This window comes from Ranitomeya imitator, chromosome 4, assembly GCF_032444005.1.
Source record: "Ranitomeya imitator isolate aRanImi1 chromosome 4, aRanImi1.pri, whole genome shotgun sequence".
NCBI lineage: Eukaryota > Metazoa > Chordata > Amphibia > Anura > Dendrobatidae > Ranitomeya > Ranitomeya imitator.
In genome coordinates this window covers 409,501,399-409,514,852 of record NC_091285.1, presented here as the reverse complement: position 1 = coordinate 409,514,852, position 13,454 = coordinate 409,501,399, and positions in this window count along the sequence as shown.

Sequence of the window (13,454 nt, the reverse complement as noted above, 5' to 3'; positions counted from 1 at the left end):
TAGGCCTAATGCAGCGTAGTTTCCAACAGCTACTAAACGAGAGCCGGAAGATCGAAGCTCAGGAAAGGCAACCTGGGGAACACCTTGGAGTGTAACACAACCTCTCTCTACACCACGGAAGGGCTGATTCTTAGGAAGGAAGGCTGTTTTAAATAAGCATTGCGCGTCCGAGGGTGATTATATTCTTATTCGGTATCTACTCACCCTCGGACGCGCCATGCTTCTTGATTTGTAATTAATGTTTATTTGCAATGTGCTTTTGACTTACTCAATTATTTTTTTAATTATTGATTTTATTAAATTAATAGTTTAACATCTTATTGGAAATAATTTAAAGGAGACGCGACAGGACAACACTCGGTGGATGCCATATCTGTGTTAACAACTCCAAAAAACTTTCAGTTAACTTCTTGCAGGAGAAAGAAATTGTAGCTGTTGGACCTTTGTAGTACAGTTCCAGATATTTGTTGTGTGTTTGTTTTGATTGTTAAAATGTCTGCATTTGAGATCTCAACACGATCTTATTTTTTATAATCAAATTAATTTTTTTTATATTTAATGATGTTGGTTCAAGGGGTACACGGGCAGCAATAGACAGGTCAGTGGAGGCCTAGTGGAAGGAGTGACGGCAGACAGGCATCAAAGGCCTAACATTGGGCTGGCTGTAGGCAAGTTAAAATTGGTTCCAGGGGAACACGGCCATCAGTGGCCTGGTCAGTGTAGTTGTAGTTGAAAGAACGGGACGCAGACAGGCTTCGAAGGCCTAACATAATAACATAGGGCTGGCTGTAGGAAAGTTAAAATTGGTTCCAGGGGAACACGGCCATCAGTGGCCTGGTCAGTGTAGTTGTAGTTGAAAGAACGGGACGCAGACAGGCTTCGAAGGCCTAACATAACAAACTTGGGCTGGCTGTAGGCACTTTTAAATTTGTTCCAGGGGTACATGGGCAGCAGTGTATGGTCAGTGGAAGTCTAGTGGAAGGAGTGACCGCAGACAGGCTTCCAAGGCCTAACATAACAAACTTGGGCTGGCTGTAGGCACTTTTAAATTGGTTCCAGGGGTACACGGGCAGCAGTGGTCTGGTCAGTGGAAGTCTAGTGGAAGGAGTGACCGCAGACAGGCTTCCAAGGCCTAACATAACAAACTTGGGCTGGCTGTAGGCACTTTTAAATTGGTTCCAGGGGTACACGGGCAGCAGTGGTCTGGTCTGTGGAAGTCTAGTGGAAGGAGTGACCGCAGACAGGCTTCGAAGGCCTAACATAACAAACTTGGGCTGGCTGTAGGCACTTTTAAATTGGTTCCAGGGGTACACGGGCAGCAGTGGTCTGGTCTGTGGAAGTCTAGTGGAAGGAGTGACCGCAGACAGGCTTCGAATGCCTAACATAACAAACTTGGGCTGGCTGTAGGCACTTTTAAATTGGTTCCAGGGGTACACGGGCAGCAGTGGTCTGGTCAGTGGAAGTCTAGTGGAAGGAGTGACTGCAGACAGGCTTCCAAGGCCTAACATTACAAACTTGGGCTGGCTGTAGGCACTTTTAAATTGGTTCCAGGGGTACACGGGCAGCAGTGGTCTGGTCTGTGGAAGTCTAGTGGAAGGAGTGACCGCAGACAGGCTTCGAAGGCCTAACATAACAAACTTGGGCTGGCTGTAGGCACTTTTAAATTGGTTCCAGGGGTACACGGGCAGCAGTGGTCTGGTCAGTGGAAGTCTAGTGGAAGGAGTGACCGCAGACAGGCTTCCAAGGCCTAACATTACAAACTTGGGCTGGCTGTAGGCACTTTTAAATTGGTTCCAGGGGTACACGGGCAGCAGTGGTCTGGTCAGTGGAAGTCTAGTGGAAGGAGTGACGGCAGACAGTCTTCGAAGGCCTAACATAACAAAATTGGGCTGACTGTAGGCACTTTTAAATTGGTTCCAGGGTAACACGGCCAGCAGTGGCCTGGTCAGTGTAGTAGTTGTAGAAAGAAGGGACCGCAGACAGGCTTCGAAGGCCTAACATAACAAAAATGTCAAAACAATGGTATTGTCAGTGCCAGGCATTGAAGGATGTCAGCGCCTAGACTACACATTGGTGAAGCTGTGAGAGATAATTTTGCTAGTGGTAGAGCACTGTTTGAGCTGGGGGGGGGGAACTGTCTTGTGGCCGGCGGTACAGGCACAGGGCCCCTCATATTACAACGGTGTGTCTGACGTTGGGTGCGCACCACCACCGCCAGAGACACTTTATTGTACTATGAGGGACCCAGTGGCAGTGCCGTCGACCAAAAGCGGCCACACCCACCTCTTCAGACAAACAGCACTCTCAAGGGTCCAAGCGCAAAGTGGCGATAGCACGGCCCCGTGTGGGGAGTTTGGCCATTTCGTGAGGTGGAAACATGTCGTATGCTGGACAATCAGGTGAAGAAAATTACGAGATTGGAAAAGTCATTCAGAATAGTCCACAGGCAAGACCTTTTCATAGGAAAGCTAGGTGTCAGCCGGGCAGGGTGGGGCAAAAGATTTTGAAATCCAGTTGTGGTTCATTTTAATGAAGGTTAGATCATCTACATTTTGGGTAGCCAGACGAGTCCTTTTTTCTGTTAGTATTGAACCTGCAGCACTGAATACTCTTTCTGATAGGACACTAGCTGCCGGGCAAGCAAGCTCCTGCAATGCATATTCTGCCAATTCTGGCCAGGTGTCTAATTTGGATGCCCAGTAATCAAATGGGAATGACGGTTGAGGGAGAACGTCGATAAGGGATGAAAAATAGTTTGTAACCATACTGGACAAATGTTGTCTCCTGTCACTTTGAATTGATGCTGCAGTACCTGTCCTGTCTGCGGTCATAGAAAAATCACTCCACAACCTGGTCAGAAAACCCCTCTGGCCAACGCCACTTCTGATTTCTGCCCCTCTAACACCTCTGGTCTGCTGGCCCCTGGAGCTCGTGTGAGAACGATCACGGGCGCTGTGTGCAGGGAATGCCAGAAGCAAACGGTCAACAAGAGTTGATTGTTTTGTTGCTAATATTAGTTCCAAGTTCTCATGTGGCATAATATTTTGCAATTTGCCTTTATAGTGAGGATCAAGGAGGCAGGCCAACCAGTAATCGTCATCGTTCATCATTTTTGTAATGCGTGTGTCCCTTTTGAGGATACGCAAGGCATAATCCGCCATGTGGGCCAAAGTTCCCGTTGTCAAATCTGCGGTTGTGCTTGGTTGAGGGGCAGTTGCAGGCAAATCTACGTCACTTGTGTCCCTCAAAAAACCAGAACCCGGCCTTGCCACGCCACCAATTTCCCGTGCCCCCGGGAAAGCTTCCTCATTAAAAATATACTCATCCCCATCATCCTCCTCATCCTCCACCTCCTCTTCGCCCGGTACCTCGTCATGTACACTGCCCTGACCAGACAATCGCTGACTGTCATCAAGGCTTTCCTCTTCCTCTGGTGCAGACGCCTGATCCTTTATGTGCGTCAAACTTTGCATCAGCAGACGCATTAGGGGGATGCTCATGCTTATTATGGCGTTGTCTGCACTAACCAGCCGTGTGCATTCCTCAAAACACTGAAGGACTTGACACATGTCTTGAATCTTCGACCACTGCACACCTGACAACTCCATGTCTGCCATCCTACTGCCTGCCCGTGTATGTGTATCCTCCCACAAAAACATAACAGCCCGCCTCTGTTCGCACAGTCTCTGAAGCATGTGCAGTGTTGAGTTCCACCTTGTTGCAACGTCTATGATTAGGCGATGCTGGGGAAGGTTCAAAGAACGCTGATAGGTCTGCATACGGCTGGAGTGTACAGGCGAACGGCGGATATGTGCGCAAAGTCCACGCACTTTGAGGAGCAGGTCGGATAACCCCGGATAACTTTTCAGGAAGCACTGCACCACCAGGTTTAAGGTGTGAGCCAGGCAAGGAATGTGTTTCAGTTGGGAAAGGGAGATGGCAGCCATGAAATTCCTTCCGTTATCACTCACTACCTTGCCTGCCTCAAGATCTACAGTGCCCAGCCACGACTGCGTTTCTTGCTGCAAGAACTCGGACAGAACTTCCGCGGTGTGTCTATTGTCGCCCAAACACTTCATAGCCAATACAGCCTGCTGACGTTTGCCAGTAGCTGCCCCATAATGGGAGACCTGGTGTGCAACAGTGGCAGGTGCGGATGGAGTGTTTGTGCGACTGCGGTCTGTGGACGAGCTCTTGCTTCTGCAGGAGGACGAGGAGGAGGAGGAGGAGGAGGGGGTGCGAACGGCTACAGACAACTGTTTACTAGACCGTGGGCTAGGCAGAACTGTCCCAAACTTGCTGTCCCCTGTGGACCCTGAATCCACCACATTTACCCAGTGTGCCGTGATGGACACGTAACGTCCCTGGCCATGCCTACTGGTCCATGCATCTGTTGTCAGGTGCACCTTTGTGCTCACAGATTGCCTTAGTGCATGGACGATGCGCTCTTTAACATGCTGGTGGAGGGCTGGGATGGCTTTTCTGGAAAAAAAGTGTCGACTGGGTAGCTCGTAGCGTGGTACAGCGTAGTCCATCAGGTCTTTGAAAGCTTCGCTTTCAACTAACCGGTAGGGCATCATCTCTAACGAGATTAGTCTAGCTATGTGGGCGTTCAAACCCTGTGTACGCGGATGCGAGGCTAAGTATTTCCTTTTTCTAACCATAGTCTCATGTAGGGTGAGCTGGACTGGAGAGCTGGAGATCGTGGAACTAGCGGGGGTGCCGGTGGACATGGCAGACTGAGAGACGGTGGGAGATGGTATTGTTGCCGCCGGTGCCCTAGATGCAGTGTTTCCTACTACGAAACTGGTGATTCCCTGACCCTGACTGCTTTGGCCTGGCAAAGATACCTGCACAGATACAGCAGGTGGTGCGCTAAATGGTGGTCCTACACTGCCGGAAGGGATGTTGCGTTGATGACTAGCTTCATTGGCCGAGGGTGCAACAACCTTAAGGGACGTTTGGTAGTTAGTCCAAGCTTTCAAATGCATGGTGGTTAAATGTCTATGCATGCAACTAGTATTGAGACTTTTCAGATTCTGACCTCTGCTTAAGGAAGTAGAACATTTTTGACAGATGACTTTGCGCTGATCAATTGGATGTTGTTTAAAAAAATGCCAGACTGCACTCTTTCTAGCATCGGATACCTTTTCAGGCATTGCAGACTGAGCTTTAACCGGATGGCCACGCTGTCCTCCACTAGGTTTTGGCTTTGCCACACGTTTTGGGCAAGATACGGGCCCGGCAGATGGAACCTGTGGCGATGTTGATGCCTGCTGCGGCCCCTCCTCCTCCTCTGCTTCAGAACTGCTGCCGCCTGCACCCTGTTCCCCCAATGGCTGCCAATCGGGGTCAAGAACTGGGTCATCTAATAACTCTTCTTGTACCTCCTGCGCAACTTCGTCTGTGTCACCGTGTCGTTCGGTGGTATAGCGTTCGTGATGGGGCAACATAGTCTCATCAGGGTCTGATTCTTGATCAGCACCCTGCGAGGGCAATGTTGTGGTCTGAGTCAAAGGACCAGCATAGTAGTCTGGCTGTGGCTGTGCGTCAGTGCACTCCATGTCAGATTCAACTTGTAATGGGCATGGACTGTTAACTGCTTCACTTTCTAAGCCAGGGACGGTATGTGTAAAGAGCTCCATGGAGTAACCCGTTGTGTCGCCTGCTGCATTCTTCTCTGTTGTTGTTTTTGCTGAAGAGGACAAGGAAGTGACTTGTCCCTGACCGTGAACATCCACTAACGACGCGCTGCTTTTACTTTTACCAGTTTCACGAGAGGAGGCAAAAGAGCTAGAGGCTGAGTCAGCAAGATAAGCCAAAACTTGCTCTTGCTGCTCCGGCTTTAAAAGCGGTTTTCCTAATCCCAGAAAAGGGAGCGTTCGAGGCCTTGTGTAGCCGGACGACGAACCTGGCTCCACAGCTCCAGACTTAGGTGCAATATTTTTTTCCCCACGACCACCTGATGCTCCACCACTACCACTACCCTCATTACCAGCTGACAATGAACGCCCCCGGCCACGACCTCTTCCACTAGACTTCCTCATTGTTTTAAAAACGTAACCAAACTAACGTTATTTGTTGCAGTCACACAACTTACACGGTGAGCTATATCTTCAGTATGATTTAGCTACCCCTTTACAGGTTGGTGAGACCACAGCGAAAATCAGGCCCAATGTTACACACTCTTTTTTTGGTGGCTGCAAATTAGAGAGATGCCCCACACGCAGGACTGTCACTGAAGCACAAATGTTAATATTAATGTCACACTATTATTTTTTTTTTATTTTTATTTTTTTCAGGAACACTTTAGAAACCCCAAAAAAAAAAAAAAATAGATTTTTGCAGGGAGAATTTAGAAAACAAATGTAACAAACTATATGCTTTCTATGGGCCACTGAGTGAGAGATGACGCACACAGGAATCAGGAGTGGCACACAAGCCCAGAGGCCAATATTTTTCTACCAATGATTGATGGAGTTATTTTCTCTGGTAGATTTTGGAACCCAAATCAAGGAAAAAAAATATAGGCTTTCTATGGACAACAATTGGAGAGAGAGAGAGAGAGAGAGAGATGGCACACCCAGGAGTCAAGACTGGCACACAAGCAGAAAGGCCAATATTAATCTCCCATTTTTTTTTTGGGTTTGTTTTTTTTTTTTTTTTTTTCAGGGAGACTTTAGAAAAAAAAATAATAAAAAAAATATGATTTTATCAGGAAGAATTTAGAAACCAAATAAAATAAAATGATTTTTTCAGGGAGAATTTATAAAACAAATAAAAACAAAAATAGGCGTTCTATGACCCACTGACTGAGAGATGACGCACACAGGAGTCAGGAGTGGCACACAAGCCCAGAGGCCAATATTTTTCTACCAATGATTGATGTAGTTATTTTCTCTGGTAGATTTTGGAACCCAAATCAAGGAAAAAAAATATAGGCTTTCTATGGACCACAATTGGAGAGAGAGAGAGAGAGAGAGAGAGAGAGAGATGGCACACCCAGGAGTCAAGACTGGCACACAAGCAGAAAGGCCAATATTAATCTCCCACTTTTTTTTTTGCTTGTTTTTTTTTTTTTTTTTTCAGGGAGACTTTAGAAAAAAAAATAATAAAAAAAATATGATTTTATCAGGAAGAATTTAGAAACCAAATAAAATAAAATGATTTTTTCAGGGAGAATTTATAAAACAAATAAAAACAAAAATAGGCGTTCTATGGCCCACTGACTGAGAGATGACGCACACAGGAGTCAGGAGTGGCACACAAGCCCAGAGGCCAATATTTTTCTACCAATGATTGATGTAGTTATTTTCTCTGGTAGATTTTGGAACCCAAATCAAGGAAAAAAAATATAGGCTTTCTATGGACCACAATTGGAGAGAGAGAGAGAGAGAGAGAGAGAGATGGCACACCCAGGAGTCAAGACTGGCACACAAGCAGAAAGGCCAATATTAATCTCCCACTGTTTTTTTTGTTTGTTTTTTTTTTTTTTTTTTCAGGGAGACTTTAGAAAAAAAAATAATAAAAAAAATATGATTTTATCAGGAAGAATTTAGAAACCAAATAAAATAAAATGATTTTTTCAGGGAGAATTTATAAAACAAATAAAAACAAAAATAGGCGTTCTATGGCCCACTGACTGAGAGATGACGCACACAGGAGTCAGGAGTGGCACACAAGCCCAGAGGCCAATATTTTTCTACCAATGATTGATGTAGTTATTTTCTCTGGTAGATTTTGGAACCCAAATCAAGGAAAAAAAATATAGGCTTTCTATGGACCACAATTGGAGAGAGAGAGAGAGAGAGATGGCACACCCAGGAGTCAAGACTGGCACACAAGCAGAAAGGCCAATATTAATCTCCCACTGTTTTTTTTGGTTGGTTTTTTTTTTTTTTTTTCAGGGAGACTTTAGAAAAAAAAATAATAAAAAAAATATGATTTTATCAGGAAGAATTTAGAAACCAAATAAAATAAAATGATTTTTTCAGGGAGAATTTATAAAACAAATAAAAACAAAAATAGGCGTTCTATGGCCCACTGACTGAGAGATGACGCACACAGGAGTCAGGAGTGGCACACAAGCCCAGAGGCCAATATTTTTCTACCAATGATTGATGTAGTTATTTTCTCTGGTAGATTTTGGAACCCAAATCAAGGAAAAAAAATATAGGCTTTCTATGGACCACAATTGGAGAGAGAGAGAGAGAGAGAGAGAGAGAGAGATGGCACACCCAGGAGTCAAGACTGGCACACAAGCAGAAAGGCCAATATTAATCTCCCACTTTTTTTTTTGCTTGTTTTTTTTTTTTTTTTTTCAGGGAGACTTTAGAAAAAAAAATAATAAAAAAAATATGATTTTATCAGGAAGAATTTAGAAACCAAATAAAATAAAATGATTTTTTCAGGGAGAATTTATAAAACAAATAAAAACAAAAATAGGCGTTCTATGGCCCACTGACTGAGAGATGACGCACACAGGAGTCAGGAGTGGCACACAAGCCCAGAGGCCAATATTTTTCTACCAATGATTGATGTAGTTATTTTCTCTGGTAGATTTTGGAACCCAAATCAAGGAAAAAAAATATAGGCTTTCTATGGACCACAATTGGAGAGAGAGAGAGAGAGAGAGAGAGAGATGGCACACCCAGGAGTCAAGACTGGCACACAAGCAGAAAGGCCAATATTAATCTCCCACTGTTTTTTTTGTTTGTTTTTTTTTTTTTTTTTTCAGGGAGACTTTAGAAAAAAAAATAATAAAAAAAATATGATTTTATCAGGAAGAATTTAGAAACCAAATAAAATAAAATGATTTTTTCAGGGAGAATTTATAAAACAAATAAAAACAAAAATAGGCGTTCTATGGCCCACTGACTGAGAGATGACGCACACAGGAGTCAGGAGTGGCACACAAGCCCAGAGGCCAATATTTTTCTACCAATGATTGATGTAGTTATTTTCTCTGGTAGATTTTGGAACCCAAATCAAGGAAAAAAAATATAGGCTTTCTATGGACCACAATTGGAGAGAGAGAGAGAGAGAGAGATGGCACACCCAGGAGTCAAGACTGGCACACAAGCAGAAAGGCCAATATTAATCTCCCACTGTTTTTTTTGGTTGTTTTTTTTTTTTTTTTTTCAGGGAGACTTTAGAAAAAAAAATAATAAAAAAAATATGATTTTATCAGGAAGAATTTAGAAACCAAATAAAATAAAATGATTTTTTCAGGGAGAATTTATAAAACAAATAAAAACAAAAATAGGCGTTCTATGGCCCACTGACTGAGAGATGACGCACACAGGAGTCAGGAGTGGCACACAAGCCCAGAGGCCAATATTTTTCTACCAATGATTGATGTAGTTATTTTCTCTGGTAGATTTTGGAACCCAAATCAAGGAAAAAAAATATAGGCTTTCTATGGACCACAATTGGAGAGAGAGAGAGAGAGAGAGAGAGAGATGGCACACCCAGGAGTCAAGACTGGCACACAAGCAGAAAGGCCAATATTAATCTCCCACTGTTTTTTTTGGTTGTTTTTTTTTTTTTTTTTTCAGGGAGACTATAGAAAAAAAAATAATAAAAAAAATATGATTTTATCAGGAAGAATTTAGAAACCAAATAAAATAAAATGATTTTTTCAGGGAGAATTTATAAAACAAATAAAAACAAAAATAGGCGTTCTATGGCCCACTGACTGAGAGATGACGCACACAGGAGTCAGGAGTGGCACACAAGCCCAGAGGCCAATATTTTTCTACCAATGATTGATGTAGTTATTTTCTCTGGTAGATTTTGGAACCCAAATCAAGGAAAAAAAATATAGGCTTTCTATGGACCACAATTGGAGAGAGAGAGAGAGAGAGAGAGAGAGATGGCACACCCAGGAGTCAAGACTGGCACACAAGCAGAAAGGCCAATATTAATCTCCCACTGTTTTTTTTGGTTGTTTTTTTTTTTTTTTTTTCAGGGAGACTTTAGAAAAAAAAATAATAAAAAAAATATGATTTTATCAGGAAGAATTTAGAAACCAAATAAAATAAAATGATTTTTTCAGGGAGAATTTATAAAACAAATAAAACCAAAAATAGGCGTTCTATGGCCCACTGACTGAGAGATGACGCACCCAGGAGTCAAGACTGGCACACAAGCAGAAAGGCCAATATTAATCTCCCACTGTTTTTTTTTTTTTTTTTCAGGGAGACTTTAGAAAAAAAAATAATAAAAAAAATATGATTTTATCAGGAAGAATTTAGAAACCAAATAAAATAAAATGATTTTTTCAGGGAGAATTTAGAAAACAAATAAAACCAAAAATAGGCGTTCTATGGCCCACTGACTGAGAGAGAGAGAGAGATGGCACGCTTAGTACTGGCACACAAGCCCAAAGGGCAATATTAATCTCCCTTTTTTTTTCAGGGAGAATTTCTAAAACCCAAAAAAAAAAAAAAATATGCTTTCTATGGCCCACTATTTGTGAGAGAGATGGGACGCTCAGGACTGGCACAGATGGCACGCTCAGGACTGGCACAGAAGCCCAGAGGCCAATATTAATCTCCCTTTTTTTCTGGGAGAATTTATAAAACCAAAAAAATATTTAAATAGGCTTTCTATGGCCCACTATTTGTGAGAGAGATGGCACGCTCAGGACTGGCACAGATGGCACGCTCACAACTGGCACACAAGCCCAGAGGCCAATATTAATCTCCCTTTTTTCAGGGAAAATTTATAAAACCAAAAAAAAAATTAAATAGGCTTTCTATGGCCCACTATTTGTGAGAGAGATGGCACGCTCAGGACTGGCACAGATGGCACGCTCACAACTGGCACACAAGCCCAGAGGCCAATATTAATCTCCCTTTTTTCAGGGAAAATTTATAAAACCAAAAAAAAAATTAAATAGGCTTTCTATGGCCCACTATTTGTGAGAGAGATGGCACGCTCAGGACTGGCACAGATGGCACGCTCACAACTGGCACACAACCCCAGAGGCCAATATTAATCTCCCTTTTTTTCAGGGAGAATTTATAAAACCAAAAAAAAAAATTAAATAGGCTTTCTATGGCCCACTATTTGTGAGAGAGATGGCACGCTCAGGGCTGGCACAGATGGCACGCTCACAACTGGCACACAAGCCCAGAGGCAAATATTAATCTCCCTTTTTTCAGGGAAAATTTATAAAACCAAAAAAAAAATTAAATAGGCTTTCTATGGCCCACAATTTGTGAGAGAGATGGCACGCTCAGGACTGGCACAGATGGCACGCTCACAACTGGCACACAAGCCCAGAGGCCAATATTAATCTCCCTTTTTTCAGGGAGAATTTATAAAACCAAAAAAAAAATTAAATAGGCTTTCTATGGCCCACTATTTGTGAGAGAGATGGCACGCTCAGGGCTGGCACAGATGGCACGCTCAGGACTGGCACACAAGCCCAGAGGCCAATATTAATCTCCCTTTTTTTCAGGGAGAATTTATAAAACCCAAAAAAAAATAAAATAGGCTTTCTATGGCCCACTATTTGTGAGAGAGATGGCACACTCAGGACTGGCACACAAGCCCAAAGGCCAATATTAATCTCCCACTGTATTTTTATCAGGGAGAATTTATACACCCCACAAAAAAAAATACAGAAAAATGAAAAGGCTTTCTATGGCCCACTATGTGAGAGAGATGGCACACACAGGGATGGCACTCTAGCAGAAATGCCAAATTGCCAATCTTAATCTCCCACCAAAAAAAAAAAAAAAAAAAAACAGGGAATGTCCTACAATTACTATCTCCCTGCCTGCAGTAATCTCAGCCAGGTATGGCAGGCAGCTACTATCTCCCTGCCTGCAGTAATCTCAGCCAGGTATGGCAGGCAGCAATAAGGAGTGGACTGATGCACAAATGAAATAAAAAGTGTGGACAAACAAAAAAGATAGCTGTGCAGAAAGGAAGGAACAAGAGGATTTGTGCTTTGAAAAAAGCAGTTGGTTTGCACAGCGGCGTACACACAGCAATGCAGCTATCAGGGAGCCTTCTAGGGCAGCCCAATGAGCTACAGCGCTGAGGGGAAAAAAAAAAAAAAAACTTCCACTGTCCCTGCACACCGAGGGTGGTGTTGGACAGTGCAAATCGCTGCAGCACAAGCGGTTTTGTGGTTAATGGACCCTGCCTAACGCTATCCCTGCTTCTGACAAAGCGGCAGCAACCTCTCCCTAAGCTCAGATCAGCAGCAGTAAGATGGCGGTCGGCGGGAACGCCTCTTTATAGCCCCTGTGACGTCGCAGACAGCAAGCCAATCACTGCAATGCCCTTCTCTAAGATGGTGGGGACCAGGACCTATGTCATCACGCTGCCCACACTCTGCGTTTACCTTCATTGGCTGAGAAATGGCGCTTTTCGCGTCATTGAAACGCGACTTTGGCGCGAAAGTCGCGTACCGCATGGCCGACCCCGCACAGGGGTCGGATCGGGTTTCATGAAACCCCGACTTAGCCAAAAGTCGGCGACTTTTGAAAATGTTCGACCCGTTTCGCTCAACCCTAGTCGTGGCTGTTTTGCCGCGACCAATCAGCGACTTGGATTTCCATGATAGACAGAGGCCGCGACCAATGAATATCTGTGACAGAAAGAAGGAAAGACAGAAAGACGGAAGTGACCCTTAGACAATTATATAGTAGATAACAGTGTGTAAAACAGACAGCATACGAATGGCATTGCATGCTGTCAGTAATTTTACAGACCCGCAGACTAGATTGGAAAATTTTGAGCCATGGCTGGGATAAAAAATGCTATGGCTCTTTGAGTGGCAGTTCGCTCTGCAGATACACGCTGCACCCTGATCAGTCAGTCAATCAAATTGCAGAACACCCAGGACTAAAAGCTGGAGGCTTCCAGAGGAATAAATTTCATCTTTTCTCATGCAGCATTGGAACGATATTAACCTGCAGATTTACCTCATATCTGCAGGTATATAGGGTTATCCAAGGCTACAGGTTCCCCTTAACCCCTGGATTTCTGCTGCAGAGCTGTAGCTTCATGTGGAATCTCATTCAATGTCGCTAATACATGTGGAATCCACAAGCTGTTTCACACAGAATTCACCTCAATAAGTCATTTAACAAATATTTTTTCCTACGACAGGATTTGACATATTTCAAATTTCAAATTCCATACCAGCTGTCACTTGTTAGCATTGAAAAATTCATAATCTTATCTGTTTGGCCAGTGTTATATTATGGTGCTGAAAATCTGCAGCAAATTTGAAAAGTATGCGGAGCGCCCCCAAGGGCTAGGGGTTACTCGGTACCGGGCCCTTCGGTTCTCGTCAGGGATGTCACGGTGGCTGACCCGGTCCGTGGCCCTAGGGGGACATCCATTGTAAAATGGGGGAAGGGTCTTTAAAGGGATAGTGTTCGTGACGCCACCTGTGGTATTCGGTCAGGGTGACTGACGCTGCTTAGGGG